Genomic DNA, 13,529 nt, shown 5'->3' on the forward strand with positions numbered 1-13,529 from the left:
TGCTGCTTTTTTGCAAATCTCAGATAAAACAACTTTTTTGATTGTCCATTTTTTTTCCTTGTTTTTTTTTTTTTGTAAACAAAGTCCAGTTAGCCCAAGCTATAAACAGCTGTTTGTGTTGACCTGAGAGCTGCATCACTTCCTGGTTTGTCACTATGCACCTGCTACTTCTGGCAGTAAGAGTTTGTAAATTGTAATAAAACTAGGACTCATACACGTGGAGAATAAAATCCACACATATATCGTTAGAATCCTGCACTTATTGGCTACATTTGCAATCAATCATTTTGTTTCCATAATGCTACTGGCTGGAAAGAAAAGGTTTGAAATGAGAGACGGTGCATAAAAAAACATGACGACACCTGCAGAGAGAGTAGAGACTCAACCCAAGATTCCACCGCTTTTAATTTTTTATTTTATTAATTTTTTTTTTTTTGTGGTATCAACCATTTTTAACACTATTTTCTACCAGCCATAGTTGGGTTTTTTTTACCAGCAAGATGTCGTTTTTTTATGTGAAAGTTATTCGGAATTATAATAATGTAAGTAGTGCGGTTTTTTATGCATGTTGTTATTGTGTACTGCTCCATTAAAAAACAGAGATCTGAAATCTATTGATGAATATCAACACCTGAGAACAATTAATTTGTTAGTCACATAAAATTAACTTTTAATACTTGTATAAAATCTTCCAAAATCCCCGATATTTATGTCTTCAAGGTGGAGGTGTTTTCCCAGTACCAGAACAGGCAGCATTATATCATCTTATTTTCAATTCCAGGAGAAGGAGAAAAAGACTGTGGAACCTGTTGTGTTCTGTGATACCGGTGATTACCACCTGCTGACCTCCGCCCCGAGAATGGTATCCCCCAGCCTTTTGTTTCCTCACGTATGTCCTATATCTAATTTACATTTAAAGGATAACTCCAGTCTATACTTCAAAGGGAAGAAGATTATAAAATATCTGGGCAGAGTTTGCTCGAGGTTCTTTCTGACTCCGATGAACCCAAAGTGCTTAGTGTATTTTGTCATTGCTACACTGTTATAAACTTCCTCATTACAATCTGTGTTGTCCTTATAATTTTTTCTTACATTACTATGACTGGTAAAGGGAAAGAGGGAGCTGATATGATGGAGAGGAGAAAGGTAGATATGTTGTGTGTTTAGGAGACAAAATGGAAAGTGAATAAGACCAGGAACATCGGAGGTGTTAAAACTGTTCTATCATGGTGTGGATGGAAAGAGAAATGGTGTAGGGGTGATTCTGAAGGAAGAGTACAGTAAGAGTGTAGTGGAGGTGAAGAGAGTTTCTGATAGGGTGATGAAGGTGAAGCTGAAAGGTAAGGGGAAATGATAAATATCATCAGTGCTTATGCTCTGCTTTACATACAGCGGGTAAAATAAGTATTGAACATGTCAACATTTTTCACAGTAAATATATTTCTAAAGGTGATAGTGACATGAAATCTTTATCAGATGTTGGTAACAACCCATACAATCCACACATACAAGGAAATCAAACCATACATGTCCATTATTGAAGTTGTGTAATGTTGTGAAACAACACACACACAAGAAAAACTATTGAACACATGAAGACAGGGAGGTGCAAAAAGGAATGAAAAGCCAAGACAGCAGTAGATATCAATCAGTAATTAGAAAGCAATCCTGCCTATTGTCATTGTAAATTAACATCAGCTGCTTCAGTCCCAACTGATGGCCTGTATAAAGGTGTCCCATTACCAAGGTGTTACACAAGAAACATCTCATGATGGGTAAAAGTGAAGAGCTCTCTCAAGACCTTCACATCCTTACTGTTGCAAACATACTGATTGCATTGGTTTCAAAAGGATTTTTAAACTTCTGAATGGTTTGATATCTTTGTATGTCTGGATTTCATGTCTGGTAGTTAATACTTCACTTTAAAACTAAACTTCCTCTGGGAGATCACTGGGATACGCATGTGAATATTTGATCTGTTAACTGGTTGCATGTGTAAAAGCTGTTGGTATTAAACATTGTTTACTTTATCAACTGAGTAAAAAGCTGAAGAACAGATCAAATAGGACAATTGATTAAAGATTTGGGGAGAAATTTCATGTTTCCTTGTAAAGGGATTTTTTTGAAATAAATAAAAAAACAGTAGTTTATTGTGATACATTTAAAGTTAAGGTATTTTTTTATGATTTAATTATAAAATACATTATGATGTATCTTTGCCCTGCAAACCACACTGAAAGTTGAGACATGAATAAATTGTACCTTTGATCCAGCAGCAGCAGCAGCAGGAGTGTGTGGAGGTTCTTCTAAAGATCTCAGTCTGGACTCTGATTTCATGATCAGAGGTGTAAAGAATCAGGACACTGGAAGAGAAGTGGAGAAAAACTCACGCGACCAACATTAACTTCAGACCGGAGCGCGTGAAAGAAGTTTATAGGTACAAACACAGATCACAAAGCAGTGGGCATGGCCAACGGGCTTGAGTTCTAAATCTGCAAACTTCATTGGCTCTGGGATCACTGGGATTTTCTGTCTCTCACTCTTACTGGTAGAACTGAAACAGGTGCTGAGTTTGGAGACTGCTTGAACCTCTTTTCTGGTTGATGGCTGGTGTGTGGAACCCACTTCTCCTCAGAAGATTCAACTAAATGACTGTTGGAGCTGCTATCATGGGCCCTCAACTGCTCAGTTGTATGATAAATAATGTGTTAGTTATATTAATAATAATAATAATAATAATAATAATAATAATAATAATAATAATAATAATAAATCTGATAATAATGTCAGCAACAGTGTAACAATAAATCAACAAATATTTTGTTTTGTTTAATGAAAAAAATGAAAAAATAGTGGTATTCATATAAATATAAATTATTTTACAGAAGTGAACACCAGACAAAATCTGGAAATCCGAGGCCTGAAGTACACAATCAGTAGCTTCGAGAAAAGCATCTGCTTAATCGAGGTACTTTCTTTTGATTACAGGCAGACGTCATTGAACTGAAGTGAGAAATGTGACTAAATAAAACTAAATGTTATTTTTGTTTTTGATCCTCAACAGGAAAAACTCTTCAAACAGGGAAATGAGTTGAACAAAGGTAACACTGAAATCTCTGAGTTTCTGTAGATGTTGATGTAGAAGGTATTTGCTTTGACTGTAATAAATTGTTTGTCATTACAGAGAAAAAGTGCTCCTCCACGCAGACTGAGAACGAGCAGGAAGCTGACAAAGGTATTTAGATGTGACATGTTATAAACTATTTTCTAGAGGAGATACAGATTTATATAAACATGTGCTAAAGCTATTTGTACATTTCCCTCAAATGATCAGATGATCAGATTGAAAATTATATTCATTATGCAGAAATCAAACACGCAGCTTTGTTTTATTGTTTATTTTATTGTGCAGTTTTATTTTATATTCATACAGACCCAAAGCCCACAGCAAAGAGAACAGTTAACAACACAAAAAGTACTTTATAAGTTATTGTGCTTTAATTGGTCTTTTTGACTGCACTATATATGGAATTAATGAAATACTTTTTATATGTGTTATGTTTACATGAAAGAGTTGTGAAGAGAAGAGTAAATAAAAATGTAGCTTCTATGAGAAAAGTCAATTAAAATTATATGAAGAGGTTTAAGAAATGTGAGATGTTTATAAACCAAAAATTGTGAAAATATATTCCCATAGATGTATGGGTTTTTTTTTTTCAAGTGTTGCTTTTTGGTTCTATCAATGAAGTAAATGTTTGACTTTGACCTTGAAGTAGTTCACACATGTGTAGAGAGGAGGCAGATGGATAATCCTCTTAACGACTTCTTTTGTGTGTGTGTGCATTATGAGAGCACATTATCAGGTGATTACTGTGTTGATGATAGCTATTAGTGTGAAGGCAGTCTATATGAATAGAGTGTGAATGCTGGCTACATGTACTGTTTGTTTTAGGATCATTATTAGAGTCATCAGGATGTAAAGTTCTGACTATATCAGTGTTAATGCTACATTTCTCAAATTGTCAGGATTTACTGTAACTGGCATATACAGTTATTTTTTTTTCCTTTATTTTAATGAGGTAATTTGTATGTATTGTATTTTTTTTGGTGCTCAAATTAAGTATTTATACATTGTGTAAAATGTATTTTATTGTTTTATAATTGAAAAAACTATACAGTGGTTTTAATTAACAGTTTAGGCATAAATGTAAGTAGTGAAAAGGTCAATGTTATTAGGGGAAAACATTTTAAAACCCATTTTAAATTTTTTATTGAATTTAAATGAGATGTATTTATTTTTTTGTTTGTTTTTGAAAAAAGTTTTGTAAAAATTGTTTTATATAATTAGATTAAAATATATTTACAATAATTTTTCCTTTAATGAACTGAAATATTTTAGTTTACAATTATATTTTCAAGTGGAATTGTAAAGATGTAGCATGATTTGTTTTTTATTTATTTATTTATTGTATATTTTTATTGTTATTTATAGTGTATTTTTTATTGTATTATTTTTGTATGAAATTGGGTAAAACATGGAAATGAAAAATGTAAGGGAAAGTGTTGTTTCAATGTAGGGTCATGTATTGTGCTGTATGAGTTTGTGGTAATTATAGTTGCAGTCAACTGTTATTGTTTGTTTTATTGTTTAGAGCAATATATATTACTGTGTTTTGTAAAAACATTATATTAAATATTATTCAAAATTATTTTCAGTGAATATTTAATTATGTTTGAGAAATATATAGACAATATCAATAAGATTAAAAAAAAAAGGTAATATTTAAGTTAAATTGTTAATATTTTATATTGTATGTTGTGGACTACAGTGTAGCACTATAGAACTATTTTATTTTATGAATATTTTAAGTAAATAAATATCTGGATTGTCATTTAAAATATTTATTCAGGAAATCAAGTAATTGTGGAATTTGAAATTGTAAGCAGAGTGTAAAGTGCCATAAAAAAAGAAAAATAAAGTATATATGTTAATATATAACACATAAATGTATTAGGCCTACCTATATATATATTGATTTATTGTTTGTTTTTGTTTTGTTTGTTTACTTGAGTATGTGAACAGAAATGTATCAAAAAGGAAAAAAGATAAAAAACACAAGAGCTCTGATGAAACAACATCTTATTTCATATGGTAAAAAAAATTTAATAAACAAATAAATAAATAAAAAGAAAGAGAAACACATGATAAATTTATTTTAGGTAAAGTTTCTAATAAGTTACAGAAGGCTGATCATAAAAAAGTGAAATAAATATATAATAGCAGTTGTAGGAGGAGGAGGAGGAGAAATATTTTGAGAAATAAGGATGTGGTGTGAATGTGGGTGTGGTGGGACCACCCACATTTTGATGATGTCATGCTGCTGGTAAAAAGCAGGTTTCAGTACAGTTTGTTGGTACAGTTTTACACAGGTCATCTGTGAAAGAAGGCGATCTGAGACAAGTGTATTGAACTATTGTTTATTCTACTGCATTCATTTGTGACATTACAAGGAACAGCTTCAGTGTGGTAAGTGGTAAAGTGTTTGTTTTAAAAAGGCAAATAAAAAAAATAATCAAAAAGCCATGTTTTACAGTGTTGTGCTTTACAGAAAATTATACACATTGTTGCTGAGTTTTTGTATGGAATGGTCAATTAGAGTTGTTTAAAAAAGTTTTTTTATTATTTTTTTTTGTAGACAGCGTAATTCATTCTAAGTGTTTTGGGAGAAGATAGAAGAGTTCATAGAAGTTAAGAAAAACACAATGTTCATATGTAACTTTTCTTATTTTGATGAGTATAGGACTGTGCAAAAAATATGTTGTGGGGCAGATTGGAGATAAATATAGTGTGAATATAATAGATATAAATATAAATGTAGTTAAATATAGAAAAATATAGTATTGTAAACATAATGTATAGACAGTGTGCCTGTTATAAAAAAGCAATTATAAATGACAAGCTGAAATAAAAAAATAGATCTTAGGAGGGGGTTATTATTTTTATCAGGTAAGAATCCATTCATTCTATTATGTTGTAGTGTGGAACATTTAAGAAGTATTGCAATTAAGACTCGTAATGACTTTGTGTTGTGTTTTGCAAGAAGTATTTAATATGTGCATGAGGTAGATTTAAAGTGTAGAAAATTGTTTGGGGTGCAGTCATTTTGTGAAGCAAGCAGTCATTTTGTTATTTTTTTCTACATTAAAGTGATTTGTGTTTTCTATATTTAATTTTAGTTGTTTTTTCAAATGCATTTGTGTAAACATTATTAAAGGAAAAGGGATAAATTGTGTCTTTTATCTTTCTGGATTTGTGTAGCATAGGTATCTATAAAATACATATCATATTTTATATTATTACAAAAGCAATGTTTTAGGAAAGCTGGAGTTAAAGTTATAAATATACTTTATGTCTGAAATAAAAGGGGTGTGACTTTGTGGTTAGGGGTGTATTTTAGGTGTGTGAGACTCTTTATTGTAACGGGTTTTCAAGGATAAGTTTGTCATAGTGAACTGGTGGTGGCGCTGTTCAGTGCATTGTAGCTGCAGTAAAGCGTGCATCACAATACTGTAAAAGGTAAATATTTTGTGTCATGTTTAATGAGTGTAAAGGATTTGTTTTTTTTGTTGATTTTGTAGTGAGATATTTATAAATGCATTAAATGTGTTTTGTTGTTGCAGGAAAATGGCATTTACAAGTCCGTCCAAAATTCCACGTGTGGAAGGGGAAGAGTTTGTGTTATTAAGAGATCAGTTTTGCTCATTAGCAGTGAGTATTATGCATTTTATATTGTGTTAAATATATTGGTGTAGTCTTAATGGTGGTACAAGGGCATGTATTAAAATATGAAGTAAATGTTGTGTATTTTTGTGTAGTATTCAGTGTTGGATGAGGGTGTTACGAGACAAGGAGTTCATCAGGAGTTGACAGAGCTTGGTGTAAAAGTGATGAGAAAATTTGCTGAGTTGGATACTGAGGAAAAATATCTACAGAAACAGTTGGCTGTGGTACGCGGAAAATTGGAGAAGATGAAATGAGACCTAGAAGTTACAAAGGCTGCTCTGGATTGTACAGATGTTTGATGCAAAGTCCAATGTTGTTGTTGCCTTTTCAAATAAAAGTTATTTTTGTAATGTGTCAGATGCCTATTCTCTCACTCTCTCTCTTTGTGGTGTATGTGTGTATGTGTGTGTGTGTGTGTGTGTGTGTGTGTGTGTGTGTGTATATCAGGTCAGTCTCTGAGCATAAGCACTGAATCACTTGGAATTTACTCGGTCAATAATAAAAACTCTTTGCTATAGTTGTGAGGTGACTGATACACAAAGCCATGGAGCAGTTGGACACTGGGGAGACAATCAGATGAATGAAAGTAGAAAATGTGATAAAACCCTAAAGTTTATTGTGAGATTTGAGTCGTGATCGTTCAGATGCACAGTGTAGCAGCAATGACACAAACTTCACTTAACAACAAGAGCAAAAATACATGAATGAAAAAATGAATGAACTTAAAATTCAACAAATGGAAAAAAAAATCCAATGTAATTTAAACTTCTCTTTAAATAACAAAATAAAAATCTTATATTCTGTTATTCAATTCTCTCATACTGACCACTGGATGTTCTACACGGCACCTCATGGTAAAGACTCTCTGATGACAGGAGACTCCACCATGATGCCGAGGCGATAAGAAGATCAGTAACATCCTGACACTGAGTTACAGTACAGTGGTCAGGGTCATACAGAGGTTTTCCAAGACGTGTTCCACTCAGAACAGACCTCACAAGGGTCCATCAAAGAAGTCGAGTCCTCGTGCTGTGCTTCAGGTGCAGAAGCTGCTTCAGAAAACAGACACAAGAGTGCTGCAGCATCGCTTTAATCACTTCTTATTTCAAGAAATCTTACCAAGTGTAATTATTTTACTGCACTGGCAAATCATTTGACTTGTTTCTAGTCTGTAGAGTTTCTTCTTAAATCATGCTTTTATTTCTTTATTTTGACGGATATTTTTTGCAGTGGACGCGTCATAATGTGTGCTGTGTGTTTTTATCTCTGACCACCGAGCACCATAGAGTGAATAAAAATGTATTAATATTCTTCATTCATACAATTCGTACAAGATAATCCATACAAATCAATACAATTCATTTTAGAACTGTATTAATAGTGTAAAGAGTAAAGTTTGAAGTCATCGAGGATGTAGCACGACTTTAAAAAAGAGCTGGAATAAATAGAGTGAGAACAGCAGCCACTGCACAGACTCCAGATCACACACTCTCATACAGTATTAGAAAAGCACTTGAATTCCTCTCAACCGAGAACAGAAAGCTGAGGGTACATTGGGAACAAGTTTCCCAAAACTGTATAGTTGTAATCTGGAAAACATTTTGCCTGAATCATGATTTCTGCTCATTTATGCTGTGCAGATGATTGTGTGGATCCATAGGGTTGTGGTCGTCACATCTGCTTTACACACAGAAGGTCCTTCCAGTGGAACCATGCAGGTTGCAAACATGAGTGAGGTTTATATATTACTCACAAATTGTTACTCAATCCTGGAAATAAATAAACAGTTTTGCATGTTTCTGCATTGTGGTTGAAACAGAAATGGAGGAAAAGCAATCCAAAGTTAGAATGAGAGACTCAAGGGGATGGCTCCACTGGGGCTCGAACCCAGGACCTTCTGCGTGTAAAGCAGACGTGATGACCACTACACTATGGAACCTACTGCTGAGAAGGTTGATGTCTAATGTGCATAAATAGAAACATATCTCTCAAAATCTAACTGGAAAAATATAAATTAAACTTAGAAAAATCACTGACTCAAATGTCACAATCATCTCCACTGTTTTGGGCATGAGCTTTATGAGAGTCTCCTCACTGTTCACATAAGGCTACATAACCCCTACAGAGAGACTGCAGGAGTTCATGTCTCATAGACTGTTTCTTTGCCTCGATCTTGTCCAAAATCACAGACAAAAACGTTTTTGCTAAGGGCTAAATAAGACGGAAGAAAAGGATCATCTAATATCCAACTAAATCAAACATGTGTTCAAATCATGTATATAAACAAATATTAAGGAGTTAAGACTTGACTGTAAACCAGGTTTAGGAAAACTATTAGACTTTGTTTAAACCAAAACCTGAAGTAAACGTTTTTACACCACAAACCATATCTACTGTTCATTTTAAGAACATCAGGGCACTGAATTCACTTTTACAAATGAGAAAACTCAAATCCACAGCTAAACAATAAAGTTGTTTGAATTTTGTGCACACTAAATAAAACAGAAGATAATAACTGACCTTGTTTACACAAAACACAGATGTGACCGATTTTTCCTCATCTGTCAGACCAGGAAGTTTACAACTCCCTTTAAGTAGTGCAGAAACCCAGTTAGTAGATAATAAATCATAACGGGCATCATGAAGAGTTTCCAATGCACAAGCGATGAGGGATTGTGTTTTGTTGTGTTTGTGCTGTGCAGCATCGATTCGAGGTCTTTTAGCAGTCGTGGGTTGTGACGTGTCTGATGCAGTTCTTCATGGGTTCTGCATATAAAATAAATAAATAAATAATAGAACAAAGCTGCATGTTTTATTTCTGCATAATGAATACAGTCTACAATCTGATCATTTCTGTACATGTTAAAGGTGTGTTGTGTAAAATAATTTACTAAATGAAATGAAAGCTGCTCAGATCACACTAATGATATTATATGTTTATTTGATAAAAGCGTATCATGCAGTAATAATGTGCTTGTATCGTCTTACACACTGAAGACATAAACATCAACACTATAGATACCTTTAAGTGCCAGACGCTGGTTTTCAACACTTTCATTCCTGTGGAAAAGAAAAATTCTTTATGGTTATGAATAAGAATATTTTTATGGTTATGTAGAGAATCTATATAAATATGTACTTGAATAAAGTACTGGGTTAAAAGTCTCATGTATCATGTATGTATATTTAACATTTTATGAAGATATCATTAACATGTAGATTTCTACAAACATTTATCTGAGAATATTTCTGGTCCTTTTCTCCCTCACAGATGTAAAATAGACTCAGATTTTCCATCCACATGCAGATCACCAGGTCGCTGTCGCTTTTCTTTCCTTTTTTATTTCTTGTAAACAAAGCTCAGTTATCACGAGCTGGAAAGAGCTGCATTCCACTTCCTGCCAGGTGCGTCACAGTGCACGTCACGCGCTCTTTCTCCACTAAGAGCTTCTAAAGATGAATAAAACTAAGAACTCGCCCACACGGGGAATAAAAACCTCCCATGTGTCGTTAAAATCCTGCACTCATTGGTTACATTTTCTATGGAACTGGCTGAAAATAAAAGATTGGAAATGAAAGGTGGTGCAAAGCAAAACATCACCACAAACACCTGCAGAGTTCAGTTGTATCACTGATAAGATTCTTCCTGTCTTTGTCTTTTTTTAGTGGTTACTCTCATTTGTTTTTTTAACTATATTCTACCAGCCATATTTATTTTTTACCACCAAGATGTCATTCTTTATGCAAAAGTTACTCTAAAACAGATACAAACAAAAGACCAAAAATGCTCTACAGTATGTTGTTCAGTGGAACCTTATCTTTCCAAATAAACAGGAATTTGCAGCAATTGTGTGTTTGGATGCGTTTGTGACTCGTTATTACAATTATAGTGTAAGTACTGTTTTTATGCATGTTGTTTGTGTGTATTGTTTACACAAATTTAGAAAATATATTCGTTATAAGCGTTCCATTGAAAAACAGTGATCTAAAATTGATGCTTGAGGCTTAGACCTTTAGAATGATATATAATTTATCATGATAATTTATACCCCTTTTTATTTAATCTATTGTTAAATTACACCAGCAAACAGTGGTCACTTCAAGTGGCTGCTTTTGAACTGTAGGCTCCGCCTCCTCTGGTCAGGCTCTTGCTCTTCATTGGTCCTTTTTTCCCCAGGCCTCCATTACAATTACCAGGTGACTCCACCTACATACAGTAGAGAGCTGAAGACAGAGCCAACACAAGGAGGGGGGAGTAGAAGAAAACAGCACACGTAACAGCGGCGTCCTGGTGCGTGTTAAAAATACAGTAACTCCGTTACCATATGATGCGTTACCTGTTACTTTTTTAAATGAATTCATTTGGGCTGAAGTGTGGACTACAGTCTGACCTGTTTACAACAGCGACGCATTGTAGGATTGGAGGATGAACCACTGTAAACAGGAAGAAGACACACTGTGGGCGTGTCTCCGTTTATTCAGGTCTGTGCGGCAGTAATGGCGAGTCGAGGCGAGAGCAAGACGAGTTTCTCAAAGTGGAAATATGCTCATTATTTCACTTTAGTTGAGTATAAAGACAAAAACTTTTTAGTCTAATGTAAGCTGTGTCTTTCTGGTTCGAAGCTCGTATCTACTGCAATAGCAACACCTCCAGAAACCCCATGCCTGAGGAGCTAGAAGCTAGAAGCTAACCCGGTGTTCTGTTCTACATTGTTGATAGTTTTCATACTTCAGCTGTGAAAGGAACATGTTTAAGAGCTCAACACAACAGCTTTTATGATGCAGAAGCCACTTTAGTTTTTGATTGTGAATATATTATTCAATCAAATCAAATCAAATTTTATTCATCACATACACATACATACAGGGTACGACATGCAGTAAAATGCTTTATACGACGGTCCGGCAAGAGGGGAATAGGGTGGGGGGGAAAGAAAAAAACAGATAAATAAAGTATAAAAACTATATAAAATAGAATATAAGGTATAAGGATATATAAAAATAGGTATGTAAACAAAGAGAGAAAAATGTATATACAGAAAAAATCCTTATGGCAGTAGACGGTGAAACAGTAAACAGTGTGTACCAAAGTGTAAACAATAGACAATTTCAGTGATGGGTTGTCCATAAAGTGTCCGTGTGCAGTATGGTGCGGTGTACGGGCCCGTAAGTGTCCGTGTGCGGTATAGAGTGTCCATAAAGTGTCAGTGTGCGGTATGGTGTGGTATAAAATAAATAATATAAAGTGCACTTTGCTGTGCAAGTCCAGAGTTTAAAGTGACGTGGTGCGAGAGGTGAGGTATGTACAGAGAAGAGGTGTGATGATGGAGAGAGTGGACCAGCTTTTAGATCCCGGGTGTTTCCTGGTTTTCAGCTTGTTTTGTTATTTATTTCAGAAATGCTTGTGATATATTCAGTTTGTGCTGCTCTGACTTTAATAAAATAATGTTTAAAAATGACTTTGTGTTTAAGTCAGTTTTGTGTTTGTAGACCATAACACATAAAAGGGCATTAATGGGAACATTAAAGAAGGTTCTTTAAAAAAGTAACTAAAAAGTTACTTTTAACAGTAACACATTACTTTTTGGTGTAAATAATCAACAAAATAATTGAGTTACTTTTTGAATAAAGTAACGAGTAACTGTAACTAGTTACTATTTTTTAGTAACCAGCACAACACTGGTGATAAGTATAGTATATTTAATCAAACTCATGTAACCTATTTACTCCAAGTATAATTAAATAATAATAATCAGTTAGTAATAAATAGAGTAGAATAGGGTCTGACTAATGTTATGAGTGTGTAGGAGAAACAAAAACAAGGCAGACTTAAGCATGTTTATTGGGAAAGAAGAGTTTGTGGGCCATTGCTGCTGCAGAAGACATGGGTGAGCAATCAGGATCAGACTCAGGGGAAGATATGGGAGGATAATAATAATGCTCAGGTGAGAGAACGGGGGAAGTAGGAGAATAATCAGTAGGGGACCAACATGAAGGATAAGGAGGAGATGGTAGAGTTGATGCAGGAATACAGGAGTCGTCATAGTCTTTATTGTCGGTCTGTGTCACCTAATGATAAACAGCAGGAAGGTCAGACGAGGTCTGTGTGCCCATATCACGTGTAAAAGTATTCTTCACGATGTGAGGAGGCAGACAGGGGTTCTCTGTAACAGCTGGAGTAGAGAGATGTTTAATACATGGAGCAATCTCAGTGGTGAGGGAGAAGAGCTGAAATTGACGATACTGTCGGAGGAGAACGCTCCTAAGAGCTGTCCCAGAACATCTGTGAGATGGAGCTGAATAAAAGAAACCAACAGAGATACGATGTAAAAGGGTGAAATCACAATGACTAAATATAAAAATGTATATGTTCATATAGGGATAAAAGTAACAAGATTATAAATTAGGGGTCACCAACCTTTTTGACACCGAGAGCTACTTCTTGGGTACCGACTAATGTGAAGGGCTACCAGTCTGATACACACTTCTGAGATAAAAGATTTGCTCAATTACCTTTAATTATGTTATTATTAATAATTAATGATATTTATCTATATCAGGGTGTCAAACTTAATTGCACAGGGGGCCAAAACTTAAAGCCCACCTTAGGTTACGGGCCGAACAGGATAAACATTTATTGAACACACTAAAACAATGTTTTTTGAACATAAATATTAATAAAAACAGACAAGAATATTATTCCAGAATAAATAAAAATTCATAAAATATATCATCAAAAGATCAT

General features: G+C 34.2%; 2 protein-coding genes, 1 long non-coding RNA gene and 1 other non-coding gene across 4 annotated transcripts in view; 2 read left to right on the plus strand and 2 right to left on the minus strand.

Annotated features, from left to right (window-relative positions):
- Positions 1-13,529, minus strand: part of LOC124384578 (zinc finger protein 850-like) — a 1,373,244-nt gene that overhangs the window by 1,144,513 nt on the left and 215,202 nt on the right. The window lies entirely within an intron of this gene.
- The window catches only part of LOC124384657 (leucine-rich repeat flightless-interacting protein 1-like), a 794,289-nt gene that overhangs the window by 456,350 nt on the left and 324,410 nt on the right, over positions 1-13,529 (plus strand). The window lies entirely within an intron of this gene.
- LOC124384686 overlaps positions 2,423-13,529 on the plus strand; it is a 201,839-nt gene continuing 190,732 nt past the window's right edge. The window contains exons 1-5 of the long non-coding RNA XR_006925473.1: positions 2,423-2,437; positions 2,553-2,691; positions 2,886-2,968; positions 3,065-3,101; positions 3,185-3,235. This is a non-coding gene — a long non-coding RNA (uncharacterized LOC124384686). The remainder of the gene's footprint in view (positions 2,438-2,552; positions 2,692-2,885; positions 2,969-3,064; positions 3,102-3,184; positions 3,236-13,529) is intronic.
- Positions 8,651-8,723, minus strand: trnav-uac. Its single transcript has one exon. It is a non-coding gene; the product is annotated as a tRNA-Val (tRNA).

Source organism: Silurus meridionalis, chromosome 4 (genome assembly GCF_014805685.1).
Source record: "Silurus meridionalis isolate SWU-2019-XX chromosome 4, ASM1480568v1, whole genome shotgun sequence".
NCBI classification, from domain to species: domain Eukaryota; kingdom Metazoa; phylum Chordata; class Actinopteri; order Siluriformes; family Siluridae; genus Silurus; species Silurus meridionalis.